This window comes from Bos indicus x Bos taurus, chromosome 16, assembly GCF_003369695.1.
Source record: "Bos indicus x Bos taurus breed Angus x Brahman F1 hybrid chromosome 16, Bos_hybrid_MaternalHap_v2.0, whole genome shotgun sequence".
NCBI lineage: Eukaryota > Metazoa > Chordata > Mammalia > Artiodactyla > Bovidae > Bos > Bos indicus x Bos taurus.
The window spans coordinates 21394070-21418267 of record NC_040091.1 but is presented as its reverse complement, the minus strand read 5'-3'; positions in this window follow the sequence as shown (position 1 = coordinate 21418267).

Here is a 24198-nt window from a genome sequence, read left to right as displayed (position 1 = left end):
AAAAATTAACTTGTTTTAATTGGAGGATAATTACGTTACAATATTGTAATGGTTTTTGCCATACATTGACATGAATCAGCCATAGGTGCACATGTGTCCCCCTATCCGGAACCCCCTCCTAACTTCCCTCCCCACGCCATCCCTCTGGGTGGTCCCAGTGCACTGGCTTTGAGTGCCCTGCTTCATGCGTTGAACTTGCGCTGGTCATCTGTTTTACATATGGTAATATACATGTTTCAATGCTATTCTCTCAAATCATCCCACCCTTATCTTCTCCCACAGAATCCAAAAGTCTGTTCTTTACATCTGTGTCTCTTTTGTCGCCTTGCATATAGGATTGTCATTACCATCTTTCTAAATTCCATATATATGCAGTATTAATATACAGTATTTGTGTTTCTCTTTCTGACTTCACTCTGTATAATAGGTTCCAGTTTCATCTACCTCACTAGAACTGATTCAAATGTGTTCTTTTTTTTTTCACAGCTGAGTAATATTCCTTTGTGTATATGTACCAAAACTTCCTTATCTGTTTGCCTGCCAATGGACATCTATCTAGGTTGCTTCCATGTCCTAGCTATTGTAAACAGTGTTGCAATGAACATCAGGCTACAAGTGTCTCTTTCAATTCTGGTTTCCTCAGTTGTATGCCCAGCAGTCGGGTTGCTGGGTCATATGACAGTTCTACTTCCAATTTTAAGGAATCTCCACACTGTTCTCCATAGTGGCTATACCCACCAACAGTGTAAGAGGGTTCCTTTTTCTCCACACCCTCTCCAGCATTTATTGTTTGTAGACTTTTTAATGATAGTTATTCTGACTGGCATGACTCTGCTCAATGTTATGTGGAGCCTGGATGGGAGGGGAGTTTGGGGGAGAATGGATACATGTATACATATGTTTGAGTCCCTTCACCATTCACCTGAAGCTATCACAACATTGTTTGTTAATCTGCTATATCCCAATATAAAATAAAAAGGTTTTAAAAACATAAAAGAAAAATTATGGGGTATCAACTCTATATCAGATGTATACATAAAATATACCTGCCGTTGCTGAGCCGAACTCTCACTAAGTGTAAAGAAATCTGTAACTGAGAACAGTGAATGGAGGACAATGTGGGGCGTGTGTGGTTCATTGACGAATGTTTAGCAGCTCCCCCGGCCTTATCCGCTACATACCAGTAATACCTCCTCTGCTGGAACAACTCACAGTGTCTCCAGATCTTGCCAATGATCTTCCTTGGGTGGGACACAAAATCACCCCAGGTGAGAACTGGCCTGAAGGACAAAGTCCAAATCATTTGCCTGACTTACGAGACCTTTCACGAGCCGAAGCAAGGCTCTCCTGCCAGTTCAACCTCCCTTCTCACCCCACCTCTCTCACGAAGCCAGGTCCTTTTGCACACTGTAGCCCTTCTTTGAAGAGGCGTTCCCTCTCCTACGATGCCCTCAGCCAACTTCTCCACCTAAACACACTCTTCTGTTTCATTCCCTACCAGACTTTAATTGTCACCTTTTCCCAGGGTCTTCTGGTCAGAGATCCTTTCACTTGGCACCTACTGACTTTATTGCACATGTTTTATCTTGCTCAGTACATGTTGTGTCTGTTCACCTGCCTATTTTACCTACCCTTAGTGTGCCACTAATTTCTGGAGAATGGGAATTATAATTTATTCATCGTTGTCTCTTCATAGTTGATAATATGACACCCAACTCATTATAGATGTTCAGTAAGTATCTTAAAATAAATTTGACTTTTATGTATCCCCCTATTAACTGAGTTCTCTCTAAGTGGTAAGTACTTTATTGCACAAAATATGCTAAACTTCCCTTTACCCATTGAAATAGCCTCATCTTAATTGTCATTTGGAAAGAGCCCTTTGTGATAACTAAACAAACCAGCTAACCCACTCTGCAGCAGTCTGTGCAGTATGTATCAATGGTGTAACAGATTCTCATCTCAGAAGCCCACTGCTAGGGTAGGAGACCATGGTTCTGCACCCAAAGTCTGGAGGCAGCTTCAATTCTGTGTTGGTGGTTCTTCTTCTTCTTCTTCTTTTTTTTTTTTAAATTGGTAACTTGAGAATATTGATGGGAGGAACTTCAAAGTGTGATTTTGAGATTAAATGAGTCAATAAATCTAAAGCATGTATAAGTATCCCATAAAAATTGGCTATGTCAGTTTAAATTTATACACTTATATACAACTCTGCTGAAATAAGGCCTTTATTATCATGATAAAACACTTAGAGAAGTTTGGCGACAGGTAGGGTTTTTGTGAAAGTGAAGTGAAGTCGCGCAGTCGTATCTGCCTCTTTGTGACCCTGTGGACTGTAGCCTACCAGGTTCCTCAGTCCATGGAATTTTCCAGGCAAGAATACTGGAGTGGGTTGCCATTTACTTCTCCAAGGGATCTTCCCAACCCAGGGATTGAACCCGGGTCTCCCGCATTGCAGGCAGACGCTTTACCGTCTGAGCCACCAGGGAAGCATCTAGGATGTATAAAAAGCATGCCATGGAAGCAACCTCCTGTCTTAGTCCTTGGGGTCCTCTCACTTCTATCATAGTACAAGTGCCAGGAAATAATGCCCCCGTTTCTTCCACACCCTCTTTATGTGTAGAAACAGATGTGAAATATATATGCCTATTTAAGTGCTGACTTGTCCTCATATTTTACACATGTGTCTATACATACAAAGAAAATATGTATGAACCCACATGTGTGTATATAGTTGCTTGTGTTAGGTGCTAATCTTACTCAAACATACATAGACCCTTCCCTCTAGATAAAGTTTCAGGCAGAAATTGGCCTCTGGGGCAAGTTCAATGCCAGTATCCCAGCATTTAGAGGTATCTCCTCTCTGGGTTCTGTGAGAGTAGGGGTACTTGTGCTGGCCCAGGTTTACAAGCAACTCCTTAGAATTCACCTACAGACCCCAAGGGAAATAGAGAGAGATAGGGTATTTAAGTCAGACTGACTGATATGTGTCCCATCTCTACCAGTTCTGGTCTGCTTCAGGGGGGGAAATTCCTAATAAAAAGGATATTTGGTACACAAGTTATTCCAAAGCACAGCTTATTCTAATTTTATTGCGTATTGTCCCTAGAAATGTTGCCTCCTACAAAGTCTTTACTTTATAAATATCCTTTATTATCTTAGGAGAGTTTCAGTCTTTATGTAGGAAGCTGAAACCTGTTTGGATGGACTTTAGTTTTTTTTTTTTTTTTATGGACTTTAGTTTTTTGTTTTTTTTTTTGGATGGACTTTAGCAAATCCAGAATTTTTAGTGGTCTGAGTGGCTGCATTAGAAAGTCACATGGTCAACATCAACTGCCATTCAATAAATTACATCACCTGATGTCTGCGGGAAGCACAATGGCCTCAAAAGAGGTACGAACTGGGAGTCCATCCTTGAAACATGTTTAGGTTTATGCATATCTGCATCTCCATATGCAGTTTGCTGTTCTCCCCTGGTTCGGTTTTGCCATTTTTCAAATGGGAATAATAATAATATCCACCCTCTCTTGGAGGATTATTTTAAAAACCCAAAGAAGATACCATATGTAAGACTCTTGAGTTTTTAAAGTTTTAAATGTTAACATGACTCTCAGTTCTGAAACAACCAACAGTAGAAAAGTAAACCAGTTAAAAATTTATAGGATACAATTTGCATCCTGCAGAAGTTTTCTCAACATGTAAACATGTTTACCATTTGTATTGAGTGCTTCCATATGACAGCTACTGTGCTAAGTCCTGGAGTCATAAAGAAGGAAGATGCAAGCTGCCTTGAGGAGCTTAGGGTCTGGTAGGAAGAAATACACACAGAACTGTGACCTTGAGCTGTTTTAGGAACTAAGAGATAATGGAGGATGTGTAACAGCAGTACAAGAAAGGAGGGTCTGATATCCTAATTTGACCTATCCTTAGCAGTATATGTTAACGTGTGTTTACAGATAACTCCAAAAAGCCCGGTTGCATAGACTTTGATGCTAGATTCATGGAGCTGGATGAGAAAATACAAATACAGAAGTTTAGTTCCGTGCTCCAATGGACATTGTTGGGAACTATGCTTGATAGCCAATATTGATCATCGTGGAGCTCACATTATAGCTTTTTCAAAACATTTACCCATGTAAAATCAAATTGGGTGGCTCTATCTAGACGTCAAAGGTTTCAGATTTTAGATTTATTTATTGAACTTTTACTATGTTCCAGGCACGGAACTGGATGTTTTCACTGCATTATCACATTTAAAAGCTAAATAAAGATGGAGGTAACTTTTAACTTAATCCCATTATAAGCTTCTGTTCTCCATCATGAAGCCATTTCTATATCCTGGCTCATAGCCCATACTCACACTACTTTGCTGGAATTCTGTTGAAGAAGAAAACTGTTCTAACCAAAATATTCCAAATAATGTAGGCGCCAGCCTGTGAATAAAAATAATATCTCTTTGGTAATGGATTTTTTTTTTAAGTAACTGGCTTTGAATACCCACATGATATAGCTTTTCTTAATAAACATTTACATGCTAAAGTTTTCTCTTCATTTGATCAGCAAATCTGTAGATAAAAGGGGATTCACTGGTATATAAATTTGCTAGGGCTGCCATAACAAAGTACCATAAATCAGCATCTTAAATAACAGAAATGTACTGACTCATGGTTCTGGAGGCTAAAAGCTCAAGATCAAAGTGTCAGCAGGGCTGGTTCCTTCTGGAATCCATGAGGAAGAATCTATTCCACACCTCTCCCCTGGCTTCTGGTAGTTTGTTGGAAATTATTGGTGTTCCTTGACTTATAGAAGCATCACACTGATCTTTGTCTTCAAGTATTCTCCCTGTATATGTGTCTCTCTCCAAATTCCCTTTTGTGCTTTTTTTTTTTTTTTTTTTTTAAATAAAAACACCAGTCACATGGATTAGGGCTCAACCTAATAACCTCATTTTAATTGATGACCTCTGTAAAGACTCTGGCTTCCCAGGTGGCATAGTGGTAAAGAATCTGCCTGCCAACGCAGGAGATGCAAGAGATGTGAGTTTGATCCCTGTTAAGAAGCTCCCTTGGAGTAGGAAATTGCAACTCACCCTAGTGAGTTGAGAATCACCTTGAGAATTCCATGGACAGAAGATCCTGGCAGGCTGCAGTCCATGGGGTCACAGAGTCACCGAGTTGGACACGACTGTGCGTGCACACGCATGTGAAGGCCGTACCTCCAAGTCAGGTCACATTCAGAGGCACTGGGGATAAGACTTGAGCACACCAGTTTTAAGGGAACACAATTCCATTTGTGAGAGCCAGTAAAGATGGTGCCTTTTAAATATTGATCTTAGAGAGGATTAAAGGACTCTGGTCACCAAGTCAGAGGAATCATCACCGCTGGTAGTCAGGAGCCTGTCCTGCCGCTTGACTTAACTCTGAATGTTTCTTTTCAAAGGTGCTAAAAGCCAAAATCTGCTTGTCTGAAACTTTCTCTACTCTCTGAAATGATTCAAATACACTAATTTTCCATACTTTGTACTTTTGTTAGAATAATAAATTATTCCAGTTAAAAAAGGGGCGGGGCACGCTTTAGTCAACTCAAGATAGAGATAAATTAAAGAGCTAAAAGCGCTTCTTGGAAAGTTCTGAAGTATCGCTGAAGTATAAACTCCCTGAGGAAAATATAAATCACTGCTAATACCTTTACAAGTTTCACTTTACTGATTTGATTAAAATTAGCAATGATCATGCAGCTACCTTCACAGCTACCTTCTCTCAACTGATTAGTGATGGCAAATGGCAGCCAATATCAAAAAACAATATCAGCATAGTCATAATGAGTATGTGCGTGTGTGACAGAGTTCACACACACACACGCATGTGCATATGTGTATGACAAAACAAACTTTGCTAACGCTTCTTAACTTTTTAAAGAAAACACAGTACATTCAAACAAAGCTTTGCCAAATAGGTCACCCAGTATTTATTTTTTCATTGACACTTTTTTTGCACAATTTTAAAGAGATCATTTGCAAAAATAATATGTGCCAAAAATTAGATTTGGCTGACACGTAAAGTGGATTCCACTGTAATTTCGCACTTATTATCTTATTTTACAGTAGCACTATAAGTTAGGACCACTATAAGTTGTAAGCTCTATTTAATGGGTAAACGTTCAGTTCAGCTCAGTCGCTCAGTCGTGTCCGACTCCTTGAGACCCCATGAATCGCAGCACACCGGGCCTCCCTATCCATCACCAACTCCTGGAGTTCACTCAGACTCACATCCATCGAGTCAGTGATGCCATCCAGCCATCTCATCCTCTATTGTCCCCTTCTCCTCCTGCCCCCAATCCCTCCCAGCATCAGAGTCTTTTCCAATGAGTCAACTCTTCCCATGAGGTGCCCAAAGTACTGGAGTTTCAGCTTCAGCATCATTCCCTCCAAAGAAATCCCAGGGCTGATCTTCAGAATGGACTGGTTGGATCTCCTTGCAGTCCAAGGGACTCGCAAGAGTCTTCTCCAACACCACAGTTCAAAAGCATCAATTCTTCAGTGCTCAGCCTTCTTCACAGTCCAACCCTCACATCCATACATGACCGCATGAAAAATCATAGCCTTGACTAGATGGACCTTTGTTGGCAAAGTAATGTCTCTGCTTTTGAATATGCTATCTAGGTTGGTCATAACTTTCCTTCCAAAGGAAGACCCAAAAAAGATAAAGAGTATGTCTACCAGTACAGAATCTGTTGAGGGAGAAACCAGGATTCAAGCCAGGAATCTTGCCACTTAAAGCAAACAAAGTGACAGTGTTAGTCGCTCTGTCGCCTCCGACTCTTTGCGGCCCCATGAGCTTAGCCCGTCATGCTCCTCTGTCCACGGAATTCTCCAGGTGAGAATACTGGAGTGCATTGCTGTTCCCTTCTCCAGGGGTCGAACCTGGGTATCCTGCATTGCAGGCAGACTCTTTATCATCTGAGCCCGCAGGGAAGCTAACAAAGGACGGCAGTAAACTTTCTGTGAGCTACAGACGTACACAAACACAAATGTTACTGTGTTCAACAGTACCACTCTCACACTAAAACTGTTGAATTATCCCTTTGGTTTCAACTTTATTTCTTCCTTGCTCTTCTCTGGGTAATTAGGAGTAAAAAGCAACCCAAGAGATATCATGTTGAAGATTTTGATGAAGGAATTTTTCCCGCACCATCATGAATTAGTTTCACAACAATACAGCTCAGGAATGAGATATACTGCATTTTGCTTTCTTATGTAGCAAAAGACCTTTCTTAGTATGTGAAGTTAATTTCCAAGATAAGATAACCTATGACTAGATTATAAATGTCTAAGGCTAGGTTATAGCCCTATAGGTTATAAGTCATAGGTTATCAGTTATAACTTATGACTAGGTTATAAATAACCTAAGGCTAGGTTATAAATGTCTAAGCCCAACATCAGTGGTTTTAACCATCCAATAAGAAGAAGAAACTCATAGAAATCTGGAGGCACTTGTGAAATGGAATCTGTGTATAATTTAAAAAAAAAAACACAAGATCTGTGCCTTTGTCATCTGTTACTGACACAAGTGTGATTTCATTCAGAGCTCAGTTCTCAACAGGAATCCAAAGTTGTTCACATAGTTTGTGATTCCGTATTTTACATACTCTGCATCCAATCTTAACCTCTCTTGTGTTCTCACCCACTAGCTGGACATTGCTTAGTATCCTGCCATTTGTTCACATACTATTAATACATCAGAATCCAAACTTACCATCTCCCACCTAAAGCAGCTTCTACTCAGAACTGCATTTTTGACAGATGTTCCATCATTTTCTTGACACCCTCTGAAGCTGAAATATTGCCATTTTTGACCCGTACTTCTTTCTTGCCCTTTGTTTTTTTTTTTTCTTTCTTGCCCTTTGACTTCAAACAATCCCAGGAACAGGCAATTCTTTCTTTATGTGGTTCTTCTTTTCCTCTCTACTAGGCAAGGCCTTAGTTCAAGTTTTTGTCACCTGATTCTTCCAAGAGCATAATGGCCTCCTATCTGCTCTCTCTGTGGTCTGGGTCTATGGAAAGAAGTCCTGACTTATTCAAGATCCAAGCAAAACCACACCTCTGGGGACTTCCCTGGTGGTCCAGTGGTTAAGAAACTGCTTTCCAATGCAGGGGAAGCAAGTTTAATCCCTAGTCTAAGAAGATTCCATCTGCTGCAGGGCAACTAAGCCCATGCACCCCAACTACTGAGCCCACATGCCACAGTCAAGATCCCCAGTGCTGCAACTAAGAACTGATGCAGCCAAAGAAATGTTTTAAAAACTCACACCTCCATCAACCTCCGCAAACTCTTCTTCCTAGATGGGAGGCCATATTCAGTCTTCCATTACTCATGTAGACAATAGACCTGCTTTCTTTTCCATGGTAAATAAGATGGGGTGGGCTTTCCATCAGGCATATATTTTTATGAGCCTCCTCCAGCTCCATAAAAGATTATCAGTCTGAGCATGAGCTTTTCTGATGGTTAGAGCATATGAGTTCATTTTCACTAACTTCACAGACCAGCTGCCTCCTAACTGTTTTCAAATAACATCACCTCATACTCATGGTTTTTTCACAGACTTAGCAAACTCTCAGATCCCAAAAATGATATGTATAGCCTCTTTTGTTCTTATAGCTTGTGTGTTCAGTCATGTCCGACTCTTTGCAACCCCATGGACTACAGCCCGCGGGGCTTTTCTGTCCATGGAATTTTTTAGGCAAGAATACCAGAACAGGTTGTCATTCCCTTCTCCAGGGGATATTCCTAACCCAGGATCAAACCTGAGTCTCTTTTGCCTCCTGCATTGGTAGCAGATTCTTTACCACTAGTGCCACCTGGGAAGCCCTATTATAGATTATTGTGGTTTAAAGCAAAAGGTTTTTCTGTTTATTTCTAGTTATGACAGTAATGTCTTTGGTACAAATTTGGAAAGCACATAAAGGCAAAGGACAGAGTTCTTTAAATCATCTATAACCACTGAAAATATTATGCGTTTTTCTTCTCTTCTCCCCCATGGAAGTGAGTTATGGCACTGCAAGTTTCCTTTTGTTCCTTTACTGTATCTTAATAATTTTCCAATGCCATTAAGCTATCTACATAGGCTTCATAAAATATATTATAATGTAATTGATTACTTCAATTATTGGAAATGTTGTTTGTTTCTAAAATTGTGCATTAGTGAAAAACCTTTGATCAACATCCTCATAAACTTTGCACACAACTCTGAGAATAGCTGTCCACACAGCCTCATCAGCACTGAAAATGAAATATAATTTTCAAATATCTTAACTGGTATTCCACAACCAAAAAGAGTGAATGCTTTCATATTTATTGACAAATTGCGTTTCTTTACTGGATTATAAAATTACACAAATTACCCTTTTAATTAGCTATAAAAGATGTTTATGGATTAAAAATATTATATTTTAACATGGAATGTTAAGCTTCAAAATTCTCATGGTATTTAGTAGTCAGATCATCTATCATTTTTACAAAAATAATTTCAGTTAAGAGGTTGGCATGGGATCCAGGTTTACAAACATGATCATATCTACATTAATCTTTGAGTGCCCCCACCGTCTGCTTTTACAGGTTTTCCCCAGGCTCATGGGTCTTCTGGGAGATGTCTAGGGAATGGAATCCATTGAGGCAGGCTTCCTCTGACATCAACCTCATCATTTCTTATTCATCTCTCACGTATCTGTTTGTGAGTTTTTCAGGTGGCTCAGTGGGTAAACCCACCTCAGTAGGTGAACCCACCTGCAATTTAAGAGACACAGGAGACACAGGTTTGATCCCTGGGCTGGGAAGATCCCCTGGAGGAGGACATGGCAACCTACCCCAGTACTCTCGCCTGGAGAATCCCATAGACAGAGGAGCCTGGCGGGCTACTTAGGGTCACAAAGACAGAGAAGCCTGGCAGGCTACATAGGATAACAAAGAGTTGGACACAACTGAAGTGACTTAGTTTGCTTCATGCATGCAAGAAGATAATTGGGGAAACAGACAAAAATAATGAAAACAATTAGATATTTTAAAGAAGGAATTTTTTAATGTAATTTTATTTATTTTGGGTGTGCTGTCTTCATTGTTGCATAGGCTTTCTCTATCTGCAGTGTGTGGGCTACTCCTCGTTGTGGTGTGTGGGTTTCTCAATGCAGTGGCTTCTCTTGTTGCAGAGCACAGGCTCAGTGCGGGCTTCAGTAGTTGTGGCACGTGATCTCAGAAGTTGCAGCTCCCAGTCTCTGGAGCACAGGCTCAATAGTTGTGGCACGTGGGCATGTGGGATCTTCCTGGCCCAGGGATCAAACCCGTGTCTCCTGCATTAGCAGGCAGATTTTTTGCCACTGAGTCACCAGGGAAGTCCGAAGAAGGGATTTTTAAATTAGTATTTTAAAAGACAATAATGAGTAGAAAGGCATGCCTTCATTAATATTTTCTACCGGAAGAAAAAAAAGTAAAACCACAAGATATAAAGTTTCATTTTTCAAAGATGACAGTATTTCCTTAAAAATACCTAAAAGAAAAAAATTTTACCTCGAGTGACAGATCAGAAAAAAAACTAGTCCTTAAGGTAACTCTAGCAGCACAATTGTATTTGTTTTCTATTCCTGCCATAAGGAATTAACATACATTTAGTGATTTAATGACTTCAATTCCCCAATATGTGTCACAGTGGTTAAAAATCTGCCTGCCAATGCAATTGTCACAAGAGATGTGAGTTCAGTCCCTAGGTCGGGAAGATGCCCTAGGGGAACAAATGACAACTTACTCCAGTATTCTTGCCTGGAAAATTCCAAGGACAGAGAAGCCTGGCAGGCTACAGTCCATGGGGTTGCAAAAAGTGGGACATGGCCAAATACACAGGCACATGTCAGTAGCTTCAAATAACATAGCTCATTATCTTACTGTTCCGGAGTCAAGAATCCAACCTGGGTCTCACTGGACTGAGTCAGTGTTGGCAAAAGTGGAGTTCTTTCTGGAGACTGTAGAGGAGGATCCGTTTCACTGCCTTTTCCAGCTTCTAGTGACCATCTTCAAGGCCAGCCACGTAGCATCTTTAAATCTTATTCATTTTCCTGACTCTCTCACTTATAAGGACTCTCGTGATTATACTGGGTTCAATATATTCAGAAGGTTGACTATAATACAGAACATATACAAAAAGGTCCATGGGAATGCTTTACAACTATTATCTTTATTCTTCCCTCCTATACTCACTTCATGAACTTTTATTATTTTCTGTTATATGTGTCACACTCTACCCAGCAGAATCTGTCTCTATCGACCAGCAAGGTGGTAGGTAGAGAAATCCAAGTGATTTTTTTTTTGTAAGTAGTGTCAGTAGGACATCCTGTTATATATATTAGTCATTCACTTATGAAGGTTCCTACTACACTACCATTAGAAGTTCATTCTCTGTATCCTGACCCTTTCCTATCCTGAGTGAACACAGAATAATACCACAGTGGGGAACTCAAAAGCTGAGGCCAGACCAGGCAGGAAAACCACTTAGATGACAAAACAAGCTCTAAAACTACAAACAAAGAGAGTTAGAATTTTGAGGGAAAAAAAGCCTTGTCAAAGCTCAAAAGAAAAATCTACCAATTTGTCAGGTAAGATAAATGAATACAGAATTAAAAACAAAATTCACAACAGCCATAATAATCATAACTTAGATTCATGGATCCTTGTCTGATACTGGGTTAAATATTTACAAGAATTATTTCAAGGAATTTTCATAAGGACATAATGAGCATGAGATAAGTGAGGAAATGAGGCTCAGATAGATTTAAAGCACAGAGATAATAAGTATCAAAGCCTGAATTTGAAATCCATAATTGAAGCCAATTGTATCTGCTTCATGAGTCGAAGTTTGAAGCCACTACATCACTGTTCAGGAGGGGACAAGTGCAGAGTGGGTTGGGCAGGAATGCAGGAATGGCTCCAGGATTTGGGCCATAATTTGGGCCTAACTAGGTGATGGTGACATGTCATATGGATGAGGTGGCTCAAGATAAAAGCTCAAGGTAGTGCTGGCTTATTAGAAGATTCTTGACTAAAATGCAAATGGGATCAGCCTAGCTCTAACTAGTTAATTATTGGTTAACAGTTTAGCAGGAATAAGATAGCTCATTAGCAGAGTTTTGGTGGAAATGGGCTTCCCAGGTGGTGCTAGTGGTAAAGAACCCACCTGCCAATGCAGGAGACATAAGAGACTCAGGTTCCATCCCTAGGTCAGGAAGATCTCCTGGAGGAAGACATAGAAATTCACTCCAGTATTCTTGCCTGGAGAATCCATGGACAGTGGAGCCTGGCAGGCTACAATCCATGGAATTGCAAACAGCTGGACATAACTGAAGTGACTTAGCATGCACATACACAGTAATTATGATAGATACCTAGATATTTCTAGAAAGGTTACTAGAAAGGAAACTTGGACAAGAAGTGTCCAATCACAAGGCTGAAGGACTCAAGTTAGCAACCATGTTGTATTTGGTGTAAATTGTCTCCCATAGGTAAGTGGTGATTAAATATGAAGAAAGGAAAGAGAAAAGCCAGATGGGAGAAAGCTTGAAGATATGAGAGTACGTTCTTCAATAAGTAAATTACTACATTTAGATAGAATTAGGGATGCTATCTTTACAGAACTGGTCATTGTCATGAACCTTGATGAGAATGATGAATATGGATCTATGAGCAAAGAACAGATGGCCATGTCCGGTTGTCAAGCAAATGACCAAAGAAATAAGGGCAAAAAGTAGAGAATCAGGAGCAGATGATTGTTACATCAGCTTTGCCAGGGTGAAGAAATAGTCGAAAGCTCCAAGAGGGGTCAACTATTGTATAATGATGAATGCCACACCTCAGAGTTTAGACAGACCCACTGAAGGCTCTGATCTGGAAGCTGGTACATAGGAAACTAGAGGAGACAGTGAGGCAGAGTGCAATTCATTGCACGCTTGTGAGGGTCAGCTTCCACGGTTTGTGTGTGTCAGGAAGAGGAGCTGGTTTGTTCCATCATGGATTTCTAGATGGATCGTGGCATATGTCCTGATAGGGATAAGGGTGACCCTGATAGGGATCAGGTGACCCTGAGTGGTGACCTCTTTACACAAAGGACTGTTCCCTTATCTGAGCTGCACCCACACGACCATATGATTTGTCCTGCCAGATGGAGTACATTTTTCATGTAATGCACTTGGCAGTGAAAGAAAATCTATTTTAAGCTGACTGTTCATTTTTCATGATGTGTATTACAAAAGCATTGGTATAGCCCAATTTATTTGTAAGTGGACTTAAAACACTTTAAAATACAATGAAACCATTCGGCTAAATGCTGACTCTTGGGAATTGGGTTCCTGCATGGGAGAGTGAGATTTCGGCTCTCTCTACCTATCTTCAAAATGTATAAAACATGCAGGATTCAGATTGAAGTAGAACAGACTTAGTGGGGTCTTAACCCGTGGAATGGAGAGACCACACAGCATAAGGATTGGAACTTATTAGTGGGGATGGATGAGCCGCTCTGTGGTTTAGGCTGAAAGGCCTGGGACTGCTTTTCAAATGTTTCAAATTTGATAATATATATACATAGACAGACACACACACATATATTAAAAAAGCTGATGTGTTTGCCAAAATCTTTCCCCCGTCTCCATTCTTCAACCCATATGGATTTTCAGTGTTTGTAATCCATACGTCTCTGATGTGTTCACACGAGGCCCTCTGAGGACTGGCTCGTAAAAGATTGTCCTCCAAGGGAATTTCTATCCACAGTTTTTCTCTAAAAGTTGCCACCCATTGCTCAAGCTCATGCCCTAACCCTTTGCCCCACTCCTCTCAGAATGACGTGGAGTAAACGAAAAAGCACAGGTTTGGAAGTCAAACCTTAATTCATTTCTAATTCTCTCCTTTAAGCACTCAGAGGTTATATGCACAAGCCATATAACCTCTTTATGTTGACTTTTTTCTCATTCAGGGAAGTCAGAGGCAGGGAGTGAGGACTCTCTAATCTAGTGGCCCTATTAGTTCTGAGTCTAAATGCCAATGACCCCAATGATTTCAGTACTTCTGGTTTTGCTCCTAACCCAAAACTGCCTTTTTATGAATGTTGAAAATTACTAATGGAATCAAAACCCATAAGGAGACTTTGTTTCTAGTGAAGGGCAGCACTTAACTATGGTTAATGGAAGAACTTTTCTCTGGGTAATATGGGAGGGACAGGTTGACCAGTTGGCCAGGAAAAGGACAGGTGTGTACATGTGCTAAGTTGCTTCAGTTGTGTCTGACTCTGTGTGACCCCATGGACTGTATGCCCCCAGGCTCCTCTGTCCATTGTGTTCTCCAGGCAAGAATACTGAAGTGGGTTGCCATGCCCTCCTCCAGGGGATCTTCCTGACCCAGGGATCAAAACTATATCTCTTATATCTCCAGCATTGGCAGGTGGGTTCTTAACCACTAGCGCCACTTGGGAAGCCCAAGACAGGTGACAACCCTCTAACCCTGCTCTTCTCATCTCAGCCTGTCTTGAAAGCAACAAGGAAGAAATGCCAGAGTCAGGAGGTGGCAAACAAACATGAACCAGTGATGTTCTTTACCTGGCTGTGTTAGGGAAATCCTACACAGAGGAGGAGGTTTAGAAATTCAGAGGTGGGATCTCTTGCTGCTGTGCAGACCATCTGGCTAAGTGAGACCAAGTGCAGGGTTTAGACTTTTGGTTGTGATATCAGATAGGCTTAGGTTCAAATCCATTTACTTCTTTCCAGCGAGCTAGCTAACTAAGGAGTCTTTAGAAACCAGAAGATCCAGAAAGAAAGCATGGAGGCCAATTGCAACTCCAGAGATTTGTCTAAGGTATCCTCTGGGGAAGCTATAGATGCTCTCCGCACTTCTTACAGCTGCAGGGCTAGGACTGATATCAGCATACTGGTTTTGGCTTCCCCATATGCCTTGCAAAACCAGGCTGTAGTATGCATTTAGGGTCAACTTGAAGTCACACACACACACACACACACACACACAACATGCAGGAGAGTAAAAAAGAGAACTGCATAATGCCTCCCATTTCTCCTTCCTGCCTGGAAACCAGAGGTTAAGGGCTGATGTAATTAACATGAAATACACAGCTTTGTGAGCACCTGTAGCCAGTCCTTTTCTGCTCTCTTCTCCAGTCTCTCTCAAGCAGACTGAGAGGCTGAGGACCCAGAAGAGGGAAAGGAGAGAATGGGTAACTAGGGCTAGAGCAGATGTCTTGCTTCTCCAGGCTCTGTGAGGTCCAGAGATGTAGCAATTGTTTCATCTGCCATTTGTGGATTTCATGGACTGTGAAATGTCAGGAAAGCACATGCAAGGGCGCAAAGAAGTGGTTTTGAATCTGTGCCTGAGTGTGGCTTGTATACATTCCTCTAAGAAACTTCAGGGAAGAGGGATGAGGCAGGGGAATGACATGAAGAAAATTTCTTATGGGTCCTGGGTCCCCCTCCCTGCTTAAAAAAAAAAAAAGTTCTGCTTTGATCAGTTTTTGGTGTTCTCTTAACATTGCATTTGGAGAAAAGATGCAGCTAATAATAATGATGTTTTCAGAAAGCGCTCCGGGACTTGCATCAGCTGACAGGCCTGAAGCATTGCTCCCGAACGCTGGTTCCCTTGGCTGGGACGTGTAAGGAGGGGCGCCTTCCACGAATGCAGCAGAAGGGGAGTGACCATGGCAAGAGAGGCCACAGCAGGCAGGAGCAGCAGCGGAGGTTGTCCCAGCACAATCCACAGGCCAGCCAAGCCTGAGAGGCAGCTTTACAGACGATAACTGCAGTGGAAAGATTTCTGTCTGTCTGCGAAGGGTTGAGGGTGAGCCTCCCAGAGGGCAGGGAAAAGGACTCAATTACTCACCACCGTCCGCTGCTATGACTGATTTCTGCATTCATTTCTAATATTTAATTGATTATAAAGTAACCAGAAATCCCAAAGGAGCCCTCAGCCTCTGCTGAGGTAGCCGTTTAGCTGGGACGTAGTCAAAATCTGAGGATTTTGTGGCTGAAATGTATAGCGAATGACCCGGGTCTGGCCAGAAGTGTGACGCACGACAGCATACATTGGATGACTCATAGAAGTCAGGGATGGAAAAGACCTATTAGGTCATTTTTTCCATCTTCCAGCCATTGCAGGTTTACTCTCTGCCAAGGTGGGATTATATTCAAATATTTGGTCCAGTCTAGTTTGAACTGATTCAAGTAATAGGGCTCCCACAACCCCTCATGGGATCTTAATTCCACAGGATCATTGATCTCAATCTTCGGAAAATGTTCTGAGGTTCGCTTTAAATTTTCCTTTGCTCAATTTCATCCCATTAATCCTACTTATTACCCCTCAGGCCACCCTAAATAATATCCCTTCTTCTTTCATGTTGACATTCCTCCAATACTGGTAGGGAGGAGACAGGGGAATACAAAAATGTCTTCTTGGCTTGGCTCACGGTCCCAAGCATAAAATGAAGAATAGAAATGTTCTGAATAATAGCTTAAGATGTTGGGGAGACAATGCGTAGCCGATGAGAAAGGGTTTTCCAGATTGCCCAAGAATAGTTCAGACAATCAATGGCAGGTGTTTCTGAGTTTAACTTTCGTTGTAAAGATTCTGAGTCAGAGACTAGCAAAGGAGACAGACACGTGACCCACCATACTGCCACTTAACATGGATGGTGGGTCATGTCCTTATAGCCTTTGGGGGAGATAATTCTCTATGATCCTCCAATCATTTTTCTCCAGAGGGCAGGGATCACTTCAAATAGCAAAAATCCACATAAGTTAACCTCTGACTGAGTCATGTCCCTTTTAGGGCACAGGGCAGAGCAGAGGTGGTGAAGTCAGCTATTCTCAGAGTGTGGGGCCCCAGAGTGGGAGGCAGGGTTTTCAGATACTAGGGTGGGGCTTACTAAAAATACAAATTATTGGGGTTCATCTCAGGCCAACTGTGATTCAGAATCTGTGGCCAAAGCCCAGAAATCTTTCTTTTTTTTTTTTTCATTTTTGGCTGCACCACATGGCATGCAGGATCTTAATATCCCTGACCAGGGATCAAACCCATACCCCCTGCAGTGGAAGCCCAGAGTGTTAACCACTGGACCACTGGGAATTCCCTAGAAACCTACGTTTTTAACAAGCTTAATGATATTTGAAGGGGACAGACCATGGGGTAATTCTAATCCCATACCATTTGAGAACACCTTGGATGAAATTAGGGATACTCAACTGGCATCCAAAGGACAAGAGTTTGTCTGGTTATGGGACAGAAATCAGGAATTAGGGCTCAAGACTGAGAGCAGAGCAAGGATTTTGAGCAGTTATTATTAGAAACAAAAGTTCAATGTCCACAGCCTGAATATATTGGCTATCAGAGCATGGTTTGTGCATATGAAGTTAGACTAACTAGATAAAAGGTCTGATTGGACCCTGGTCTATTTAAACAAGGGCTAACAATTGAAAGACGCTTACTCCTTGGAAGGAAAGTTATGACCAACCTAGATAGCATATTCAAAAGCACAGACATTACTTTGCCAACAAAGGTCCGTCTAGTCAAGGCTATGCTTTTTCCAGTGGTCATGTATGGATGCAAGAGTTGGACTGTGAAGAAAGCTGAGCGCCGAAGAATTGATGCTTTTGAAGTGTGGTGTTGGAGAAGACTCTTGAGAGTCCCTTGGACTGCAAGGAGATCCAACTAGTCCATTCTAAAGAAGATCAGTCCTGGGTGTTCTTTGGAAGGAATGATGCTAAAGCTGAAACTCCAGTACTTTGGCCACCTCCTGCAAAGAGCTGACTCATTGGAAAAGACTCTGATGCTGGGAGGGATTAGGGGCAGGAGGAAAAGGAGATGACAGAGGATGAGATGGCTGGATGGCATCGCCAACTTGATGGATGTGAGTTTGAGTGAACTCTGGGAGTTGGTGATGGACAGGGAGGCCTGGCATGCTGCGATTCATGGGGTCGCAAAGAGTCTGACACGACTGAGCCACTGAACTGAACTAAGACTTGCCAACATTTTACCTTATTCTTTGCATGTTGTGTAAAGTAATCTTACAGGTGTACCTTGTTTAATTATGCTTCACTTTATGATATTTTGCAGATACTGAATTTTTTACAAATTGAAGGTTTGCAGCAAGTCTATCAACACTATTTTTCCAACAGCATTTGCTGACTTCACGGCTCTGTGTCACCTTTGGGTAATTGTCAAAAATTTCAATTTTCTTCATTATTATTATATTTGTTATAGGGATCCGTGCCCAGTGATTTTTGATGTCCCTGTCATAATTATTTTGGGAAGCTACAAACTATACTCGTATAAGGAAGTAAATTGAATCGATTGATGAAATGACAATGATGGATTTGGAATGTTCCATAAATTCCATTGATAAGGCAGAGGCAGAGTTTGAGAGGACTGGCTCCAAGTTTGAAAGAAGTTCTACTGTGGGTAATATGCTATTGAACAGCGTTGCATACTACAGAAATCATTCATGAAGAAACAGTCAATTTTTGTGACACATGTCATTGTTGTCCTGTTGTAAGAAATTTACACAACCAGTCCTATCTTCATCAATCACCATCTTAATCAGTCAGCAGCCACTGCCATCAAGGCAAGGCCTTCCATCAGCAAAAAATAATGACTTGCCAAAGGATTAGAAGACATCAGAATTTTTTAGCAATAAAGTATTTTTAAGTTAAAATATATACTTGTTTTAGACATAATGCTATTGCACTCAATAGATTGCAGTATAGTGCAAGCATACCTTTTATATTCACTGGGAAACCAAGATATTCATGTGACTCACTTAATTGTGATATTCACTTTATTGCAGTAGTCTGGAACCCAACTTGCAATATCTCCAAGGTATGTCTGTATAGGGTAAACCTAATGGTGAAGAGAAAAGGTAAGGATAAAAATACTGGATTTCAAATTTCAAATTCACGCACACATAATTTCAAGGAGCTGGTCTGACTTTGGCTTTCAGTTATGATAAAGTGATTTGCAGCACACCAATTTCAGCCCAGAAGAAGTAGAAAAGCTTAAGGTCCTTGATGGGTTGCAAAGGCAAGCCAGATTTGGGGAATTAAGATCCTGGAGTCAAATGAATCTCAGACAGATCAACTAATACTCTTTAACGTGTTTTCCCCTAAGGAGCATTTCCTGATTGTGGATAGAGAAGAGAAAAAGGCTAAGAATCCAAGCAAAGGACTGCTGTTAGGAGAGAGAGATAAGTCAACAATATCACTGGGCCAGAGAGACAAACACAGAGTTTGGGACTACCAAGGAAGCCAAGAAGCCAAAATTTAATGATAAGAGAGACACAAAGGGAGGACATTCAGTGATGTTCCCTCTTCAAGACATTTGCTAGATTTTTATGCTGCTCTAAGCTATAGACCAAGTAGCTAAACAACAACAACAGCAACAACAATAATAATAACAGAGTTTTCTAGACTCACATGGTAAAACAAGGCAAATATTGTATGCTATGATTTACCAATAAAGCAAGGCCTTAGTAAGCACCCTAGACTTTCAGTTTAGGGGGCCACTGAAGGGCATTACTCTAGAAGTAAGGATAAAGTACAAGTAAAACCTCCTGAAAACTACAACCCAGCCACAAACAGCTCAGTCCTTGATTGGATCAAAGTCACTGACCGAATTTAACCTGTCCACAACTGATCAAAAGTAGCAGGTACATAGACTCAGTACTAACAGAAAAGCATAATAAAAAAACAGACATGCATAGGACCCAATTTTTGGAGTTGCCAAACACAGGTAAGATTGAGAATTTCTTATGAGAACTAGAATATAAATTTTAAAAATATCTAATGTAAATCTTAGCATCACAAAATGCAATAACTAAAATTAATCATTTAATATATGGGTTTAAATGCAGTTTTAACACAGTAGAAGAGAAGTAGTTAGAAGATATATCCATAGAAAATAAAATATCCGAGCAGAAGCAGGAAAACAAAAAGAAAATTTTAAATACAGAAAAGAAAATGAGAAACAAATGGAATACAGTAAATAGAGCAAAAAAACATAATTTGAATCTGAGGAGGAAAAAGAGCGTGTACATAAGAAATCATAATAAAAGAGTAGTGGTCATACAATTTCCAAAACTAAAGAAAGATATCAAGTCAAAGAATAAGGAAGTGCTATGAACACCATGCAAGACAAACACAAATAAACATCTATGTACCATGTAACAAAACTACTGGTCATGAACAAAAAAGAGGAATACTACATTATCATAACCGAAAGGAAAAGTCAGATGAGATTCCTTGGACCATGTGTGTGTGTGTGAATTTGAAATTTGAAATCCAGTATCCATATGCAAAAACACCATAATTTGTACCATAATCAAAATTAAATTGAATCATAGACCTACAGTAAAGATTAAACCTATAAATCACTGGAATACATAGGAAAAAACCTCTGCAGATTTGGAGCAGGGAAAGCTTTCTTTGGACACAAAAAACTATCAGTTATAAAGGGAAAAAAATTTTGACTATAAAGCTACAAGGAGGTACTACTTACTATATACCCGCTATATAAGACTGAGAGTATCAAATCTGAGCAAAGATGTGAAGCAACCGGAACTCTCATATATTTCTGGGGGGCATAAAACAGGGTACAATCATTTTGAAAACAGTTTGACAGGCTCTTAAAGTTAGGCATCATATACCTATAAATTACCCATGAATTCCACTTCTAGATTTTTACCCAAGAGAAAGAAAACATATATGTCCACATGAATATCTACTTATGTATGTGAATGTTCACATCACAAACTTATGTATATGACTTAAAAACTGGAAACAAGTGTCCAAAAAACAAGCAAATACCACAAATTGTGATATATTCATATAGTGAAACACTATCCAACAATAAAAATAAATCATTTATTTATCCATTCCACAATATAGATGAGTTTCAAAAATATCAGACTGTTAAGTCAGACACAAAATAGTACACACTACATGATTCGATTAATAGGAAGTCCTGAAATAGGAAAAATCAAATTATACTTACAATTAAATTACAATCAAAATCGGATCAGTGGTTGTCTAAGAGCAAGGATTCTCAGTGTTACTTGAGAGAAAACAGGGGAAACTTTTTGAAGAAGTGGAAATGACTTATATCTTGATTGGGTTGGTGGTTCAGTTCAGTTCAGTCGCTCAGTCATGTCCGACTCTTTGCGACCCCATGAATCACAGCACGCCAGGCCTCCCTGTCCATCACCAACTCCCAGAGTTCACTCAAACTCACATCCATCGAGTCAGTGATGCCATCCAGCCATCTCATCCTCTATCGTCCCCTTCTCCTCCTGCCTCCAATCCCTCCCAGCATCAGAGTCTTTTCCAATGAGTCAACTCTTTGCAGGAGGTGGCCAAAGTACTGGAGTTTCAGCTTTAACATAATTCCTTCCAAAGAAATCCCAGGGCTGATTTCCTTCAGAATGGACTGGTTGGAACTCCTTGCAGTCCAAGGGACTCTCAAGAGTCTTCTCCAACACCACAGTTCAAAAGCATCAATTCTTCGGCGCTCAGCTTTCTTCACAGTCCAACTCTCACATCTATACATGACCACTGGAAAAACCATAGCCTTGACTAGACGGACCTTTGTTGGCAAGGTAATGTCTTTGCTTTTGAATATGCTATCTAGGTTGGTCATAACTTTCCTTCCAAGGAGTAAGCGTCTTTTAATTTCATGGCTGCAGTCACCATCTGCAATGATTTTGGAGCCCAGAAAAATAAAGTCTGACACTGTTTCCACTGTTTGCCCATCTATTTCCCATGAAGTGACCCATCAATTTATTGGACCAGATGCCATGATTTTCGTTTTCTGAATGTTGAGTTTTAAGCCAACTTTTTCACTCTCCTCTTTCACCTTCATCAAGAAGCTTTTGAGTTCCTCTTCACTTTCTGCCATAAGGGTGGTGTCATCTGCATATCTGAGGTTATTGATATTTCTCCCAGCAATCTTGATTCCAGCTTGTGTCTTTCCAGCCCAGCATTTCTCATGATGTACTCTGCATATAACTTAAATAAGCAGGGTGACAATATACAGCCTTGACGTACTCCTTTTCCTATTTGGAACCAGTCTGTTGTTCCATGTCCAGTTCTAACTGTTGCTTCCTGACCTGCATACAAATTTCTCAAGAGGCAATACCTGAATAAAGTGGTTTAAAAACTGTTACACTTCCGATTTTCTTTTTTTAAATTCGAACTGGTCTTCTCTCAAATCAGGTATGCATCTTTTTTCTTTTTTCATTTCCCTTAGCCTTCTGAGTACCAAAACCTTATTAATAATTCAACTTATATTTACTCAGCACCCATATTCTAGGTACTATTCTAGGCAGTGAATCAATTTATTGAACAAAACTTACAAAGCTCCCTACCTGATGAGCCTAAAATTAAATGCCAAGAAGAAGTTTCCTGCAGACTATTCAGTCCAAGAAAATATTATGATTTTTCATCACAAGCTATGATTTCATTTTTGTAGTTGTCCTTATATGGCTATATTCTATGATACTATTCCACAATAAGATATTGATTATAAACAATTGTTTTGTTGTTGCTGTTATTTCATTGCCAAAAGGTGTACAATTCTTTGTCACCCCATGGACTGTAACCCACCAGGTTTCTCTGTCCATGGGATTTCCCAGGCAAGAACACTGGAGTGGGTTGCCGTTTCCTTCTCCAGGGGAATCTTCCCAATCTAGGGATCAAACCTACATCTCCTACATTGCAGGCAGATTCTTCCACTTCAAAACCACCAGGTTTTGAAGCTCAAAATGAGTTACTAATGCCTCAGTTTTCTCAATGTGACTGAGCAAGACTGATGAAAATGAAAGCAATTCTAACTGGCCCTGCCACCTTTCTCTGTGACCCTTTATATCCCCTCCCTTCCCTGATTAGCAACTGTTTGAAAGGCTTCCATGCCCAGGAGCCCCACAGGGTCCTGCTCAATTTCATTATGGCAGTTGAGGGAAGACTTTCTTATCCTTCTGATGGTCTCTGCTTTCTTGAGGTGTCCACAGTTTGTATAGCATATGTCTCGTTAGCTAATCTCAATCAAAACTTTGTGGTTTTTTTTTTTTATCACTCAGTCATTAAAAAGAATGAAATAATGCCTTTTGTATCAAAGTGGACAGACCTACAGATTATCATACTGAGTGAAGTAAGTCAGACAGAGAAAGAGAAATATCATATGACATCCCTTATATGTAAATCTAAAAGGAAACGATTCAAGTGAACTTACTTACAAAACAAAAAAGAGATTTACAGAATTAAAGAATGAGTTTATGGTTGCTAGGGTAGGGTGGGTTGGGGATAAAGGATAGTTAGGGATGTAACTATAGCATAGTAAAGTATGGTAAAGGATGGACATGTTACTGTGTTTAAAACAGATTACCAATAAGGACATACTATAAAGCACAGGGAACTCTGCCCAGTGTTATGTGGCAACCTGGATGGGAGGGGAGTTGAGGGGAGAATGGATACATGTATATGTATGGCTGAGTTACTCAACCATATTGTATATGAGCCATATTGTATATGTAACTCATATACAATAACTCATATGAGTTACATATACAATATATGTACAGGTATTGCGGTGCTTCTGAAAGTATCACAACATTATTCATTGGCCAAACTTCAATATAGGGGCTTCCCAGCTGGCTTAGTGAGTAAAGAAACTGTCTGCAATGCAGGAGACTCAGGTTTGATCCCTGGGTTGGGAAGATTCTGTAGAAGAGGGCATGGCAATACTGGAGGCCACTCCAGCATTCTTGCCTGGAGAATCCCATGGACAGGGGAGTCTGGTGGGCTACAGTCCATAGGGCTGCAAAGAGTCAGACACAACTCAAGTGATTGAGCACAAATGCATACACATTCCAATATAAAATTTAAAGTTTTTTAAAAAGCAGGGGGAAAGACTTTGATGTACCTGGTCCTAAAGGGACCCTCCCTCAGTCTTGACCCTTGTTCAATACTTGACTGAAGCTCCCATCTCCTCTTCCACTTGGGTGTTCCACCCGTGCTCCCTGCCCACAAAGTCACCTCCAACTTGCCCTGTGTCCTCCCTGCTTTCAGCCACTTTCTGTGTCCCTCGTTAGAAACTTCTGGATCTCTTTTATTCCTTGTCTGGGCCC